Below are 6,000 nucleotides of genomic sequence, written 5' to 3'. Positions count from 1 at the left end.
TGTGGAGAGTTGTCTCTTTGGCAATCATACCACACCTTCTTTTTTATACTCTATTGTACACATTTTGTTTATGTCTCTGATAAAGTGACCTTAAAAGGGTTCCTTGATAGAATCTTAATCGTCAAAATGACTGGTTTTGTGCTTATTTCACTTCAAATACCATAGATGAATATAATAGGACAGCAAGAAACAATCAATGCAATGCATATGCAATGTATTTAATAAATTTGGCAAAGCAATTCTACAGGAAAGCTCCAAACGATTGTACAGGAAGGCTCCGCGTGATATTACAGTAAACTTGCAAGCGATTGTACAGTCAATAAAAATATCCGACATGGAGAAAATGAATATATTTGGATTTCTACTGGGACAATGGCTTTGAAACTTTCAGACAGGTAAGACTATATATCAGAAAAGGTACATGTGAAAATTCAGGTAGCAAACATTGATTTTTCGATGTTTATTTGACATTTTTGATCGCTGTTGTGTGACAATTTTGATCGTTTTACACGGAGCTCCACCATTCTAAGGAAAACGTTTGGATGCATATATCCTTCTTATTATTTTATTGGTTCATAGAACTAATTGCATAACAGTGTGGTCGACAGTAAAACGTTTGTAGGTTGTAACTTGTTTGTCAACGGCTATGATTTTATGCTCACCCAGTCTGTCAGAGGCCTTCCAGTGGGGATTGAAATATTCACTTGTTACACATTCCGATACATAAAATGAAACTTTCTTTTTACAAAGCTTGAAAGGAATTTGTTTTAAATATTTATTATAATCATCACATACAACCGTGTCATTTATAAGAATAATAATGTTCAGAGATGATATTATTTAATAATAATAAAAAAAATAGGTTTATCCATTGTAAAAAAAACTATTAAGTTGATGGAGTTAATTAACAAAATATCTCATTGATTAAGAGCACAACTACTTCTACGGTGTGATCATTTAAGAATGGCCTACTATTTATTCAATGCGTATACATGTGGGTTTTGTTTGTGAAGAGTTCTGGATAATTAAAAAACCATTTGATTTCTTTGTTTAATACCATAAAACGATTCATTCTTTCAGATATTTGTCACTTTGCCTTATCTTCAAGTCCAACACAATTTCTTACGTTTCTTACAAAACTTATATTCTTGTGATGTATTCTTTTGTTGAAAAAAAATGTATAGATATAGATAGATATAGGAAGATGTGGTATGAGTGCCAATGAGACAACTCTCCTCCCAAGTAATAATTCATAAAAGTAAACCATTATAGGTCAAGGTACGACCTGCAACACGGAGCCTTGGCTCACACCGAACACAGGCGCTTGGGTGCTGTTCGGTGTCACAGGCGCTTGGGTGTATGATACAGATTGTTTTTTTTTGATTTTTTTTTTTGCTGATTAAAATATTCAATTTTCTATATTTATAATACATATCTATCACTTCTGTGCATGTTTCACCTAGTTTCGAGTGTTTTAAACGACCCAGAGAAAATACCCAATTTTACTATCCATACTAAGAAACTAGTATGGATAGTAAAATTGGGTATTTTCTCTGGGATACCCAATTTTACTATCCATACTAAGAAACTAGTATGGATAGTAAAATTGGGTATTTTCTCTGGGTCGTTTAAAACACTCGAAACTAGGTAAAATACCCAATTTTACTATCCATACTAAGAAACTAGTATGGATAGTAAAATTGGGTATTTTCTCTGGGTCGTTTAAAACACTCGAAACTAGGTGAGACATGCACAGAAGTGATAGATATGTATTATAAATATAGAAAATTGAATATTTTAATCAGCAAAAAAAAAATCCCCAAAAAAATCTCTATCATACACCCAAGCGCCTGTGACACCGAACAGCAAGTTATAGAGGGCCCCAAAACTACTAGTATAAAACCATTCAAACGGGAAAACCAACGAGAAACGAAAAACACATATGAACTACATAAACAGACGACATCATGCATTGTAACTTTTAAAGCCAATTAAGTAAAAAAAAATAATCTGAAAGAACGTGCGATATCATTTTAGGAAAATTGATGATCAAACCATAACAAAAAATAAAGTAAAGAATTTTAAGTATTCAACCTTTATAGCTTGCTGTTCGGTGTGAGCCAAGACTCCGTGTTGAAGGCCATTTTTATTTATTTTCAAATTACAAAGGTTATTCCTGATTAGTATTTTTAATTATTTTATTTAGGCGTTTAGAACCTTTGGTGACCTCACAGTTTAAATTTCTATGATAAGTACGTCGTGAGCAGTGGGCATTACAGACGAACGTTCACCTAATTTTCCCCAGTCAATGAATGGCCATAGCTACACTGTTATGAATTTCATACTATTTACAAAAAGAATGTTTTAGCTATCAAAACTTGAAGCAGAAACGTTATATAGGAACATAAGAGTTCATTAAAGTTTCCATCAAGCAACTTGTTATTTTGCAAATGTCGGAGCACCGTTGACAGTCTCCCGAATGACCAAATTATTAGAAAACCGTACAGTTCCGTTCCCACACTGTGAGTAAAGTACGATTAATATTTAGAAAATAATCAAACGTATATTTCACTCCATATTATTCGTACAGCTGGTTTCTAGGAGTAAATTTTGTAAGCTTGCGACGACAATAGACTTATTCGTAATTCAATATTAATTTTAGATATGAAGTGATTAAAAGTAAAAATGTTGTCATCTTTGATATGAATTTCGAGACACTGTCCATTTTATAAATTTTGTAATTATAATTTGTAACACGTCTGCCCTAGGTATCAGTTCAAGATTGAAGAGTAATTAATACATTTATTACTTTTACTATTTTGATAAAACATGTAAATTACATATTCATAAAGCAGGAGTCTTTCTCGAAATTAAGTTTTAATTTTGTTTCTTTCGTAATTTTATCAGCTCCACAACATTAATAAAGTTTCAGGTTGGAAAATATTTTGCACTCGAGAATATCATCAATTATAAATATTTACGAATGAATTTTCTGATGAAAAATGAGAGATTCATAATTTGTCGGTAACTGAAACATGTTAAATAATAGCAAGTTTCAAATAACCCCGTCATAAGAATGTCATGTTAAAATTAGATAAATATATTACATTTCAGAATTTTATTTTTAACTAATGAAGTTTTGTTTAGAATGAAACAGTAACAGTTAGGAAAACAATTGAATTTATGGATTCTGCTTTTTCATGCATATTTATGAACCCTTGTCCGTTTATTGCAATACTTCTGTTCATTTTCGGTTTCAATCAGATCCTCAACTTTACAATTATGTTTTGAATATCAAGCATGTTCGCCTCTTTGCTGTGAGCACCACTAAAGATACAACAATCATTGAAATGTACATCTCGTGAGATAAAGTGTTTGTTGTTTTATTTGATCACAACTATTGAATTGATACCACTGATTGCAGACTGGCCACCAGCAGTGGTATCGACCCGGTAGAATGAATAGTTATCAAAGGTACCAGGATTATAATTTAATACGCCAGACGCGCGTTTTTTTTACATAAGACTCATCGGTGATGACGCTTATCCCAGGCATAGATTTCCTTAGCCGTATTTGGCAGAACTTTTTGGAATTTTGGATCCTCAATGCTCTTCAATTTTGTACTCGTTTGGCTTTATAACTATTTTTATATGAACGTCACTGATGAGTCTTATATAACCTCCTTGGTCTTATGTAGACGAAACGCGCGTCGTGCGTACTAAATTATAATCCTGGTACCTTTGCTTATTATTGCTAAGGTTACATCTCTACACAAGAGACCAAATAAATTGCATGCATACTAAGTATAAGATAACCAATTTAAAGTTAAAAAAGGCACGCTCGAACTCATAATTTCATAAACTTTCAAACGGCGGGATAAAATTGTTCTATATTTCTCAGATCCTGGACTCGTTATTCATAATGATGAATTTCTTGACTCTGAAAATAGCCTATAAACTGACAGTTGTCAAATATCACAGATTTTTGATGAAATTTGAAAAAAATAGGCAGGACAGGAGTTTTGAGTAAAAAAAAAAGGCAGGATGTGACACTTGCAAAAAAAAAGTCAGGACGACAATTTAGGTAAAAAAAAGTCAGGATAAACTAAAAAAAAAAAGGCAGGACCGATTAGAGTGAAAAATAAAAAGGCAGAACAGAGATTACAGCTAAAAAAAATGCAGGACAAATTTTTTCTTCCTAGCCCCCCCATAAAAATCAAATGGTAGCTCCCTAACCTCTGTCCTAAGAAGAAAGAATAAAAAGTTAGAGACTTCCTTTAACTTACTTTCCGCCATATAGATTGTGTTCTCTCACTAAATCAATGACAATTTGGTGACTATGTTAAACGCATCTATCTCATCGAACTTGAGATAAATGATACAAAATATACAGTAAAATCTGTCTCGGTCATGTCTTGACTTACATCAAGAAATTGACAATAATCATTAGCGTCGAGTAAAAACAAAACATTACTTTACAAAATGGCTATGATATTGAGCTCCCCAATTGTACATTTAAACTTTCAATTTCCTATGTAGCAACATTCGTGCTGCGGCTACAGAGTATATATCTCTCAGTTGATACGATATTCCAGACCAGGGCTTGCATTTTCTATCATGATTTCTTTGATAGAGGTTTGCAGCTATTAAGATAAGGGTTCAAAGTTGTAAAGTTGAAATCATCTTACAAATTTACTTTATATAAGATATTTCATATAATTTTCTTTATCAGATATCTTATAAATTATATAAGATATCTTATAAACTATATAAGATAGTAAATTTGTAAGTTGAAATCATCCCTTCGTAATTAAATTTTATGGACGCCATTACAACTTAATTGTTGACCGTTATGGAATATCCGTTTCACACGTGATAGCGGACTATATTCCAAATGTCAGAACTACAATCCTGTCCCCTTTTCCCCGACCATGACCTTCCGTATTAGACTTATGACCAGGTTTGTAAAAACATGAGCAACAAAACGGGAGCAGTATCTGCTTACCATTCCGGAGCACATCGAGTTCACTCCTAGGTTTTTGGTGGGGTTCGTGTTCATCTAATTAAGTTCAGTCTTTAAGTTTCTATTTTCTATTTTGTGTTCGTCGTTTGTCTATTTGTCTGTTCATCTGTTCATCTGTTTTTGCCATGTCGTTGTCAGTTTATTTTGAACTTATGAATTTGAATGTCCTTTTGTTATCTTGATCTATCTTTCGTCTCTTTTGATTTTTCTAACAAGCTTTAAATGTCACAGAAACGTGTCAAATCTTATGATACGTCAACAGAAAAAAAAGGGTTATGCTACGTGAAGAAACTTTTCAACCCTGAAATGAACAAGACGAATTCATAGGGAGTCTCATTTGGGGGGGGGGGGGGGTTCTGATCCCGGATCCCGCTTCTCGCTGCATGTTTTTTATGTGATAGTCGGTTAAAGAGCTCACCAGAGCTCATGTTTCTCTGTTATTATGTATATATATGCCGACTCTAAATAAAATTTACTTACTTACTTACTTATGATAGCGCATGTAACATGCAATTTCCCGTGTCCCACCGGACTTTGTTTCCCGTTTTCACGCTTACTTGTTCGACTTTCACGTGCCACGCTTAAAAAATATCGACCAATCCCGAGTCACGCTTAGACCCCAAAGAGACCAACCTCACACTAGAGCTATACAATAGTACATAATTATATTATTGTAAACAACCTTGATAGTCCCGTGATACAAGTCATGTGTACAGGAGAACGTGATTTCGAAGGATTTCGAACCCTACAGTTCTGAATATATGTTAAGAGTCATATTTGCATTCTAGCCTTACTCTGTCGTATACTCTTTCATACATGATTTTTGTTTAGCTGTAGTAAAGCAAGGGTTCAAGTTTCTTAAATTTCAGAACACAAACTTTTAACTTTTACGAAGGAAGTTTTAATACACCTTGTGAAGGTTTTGTTATCTTTCTGTATATACGGCAATACCTTTTTTAAAGTCTTAAGTTTAATTCA

Source organism: Mytilus galloprovincialis, chromosome 6, assembly GCF_965363235.1.
Source record: "Mytilus galloprovincialis chromosome 6, xbMytGall1.hap1.1, whole genome shotgun sequence".
Classification (NCBI taxonomy): Eukaryota; Metazoa; Mollusca; class Bivalvia; order Mytilida; family Mytilidae; genus Mytilus; species Mytilus galloprovincialis.
The sequence above is the reverse complement of the archived record's forward strand: the minus strand, read 5'-3'. Positions refer to the sequence as shown.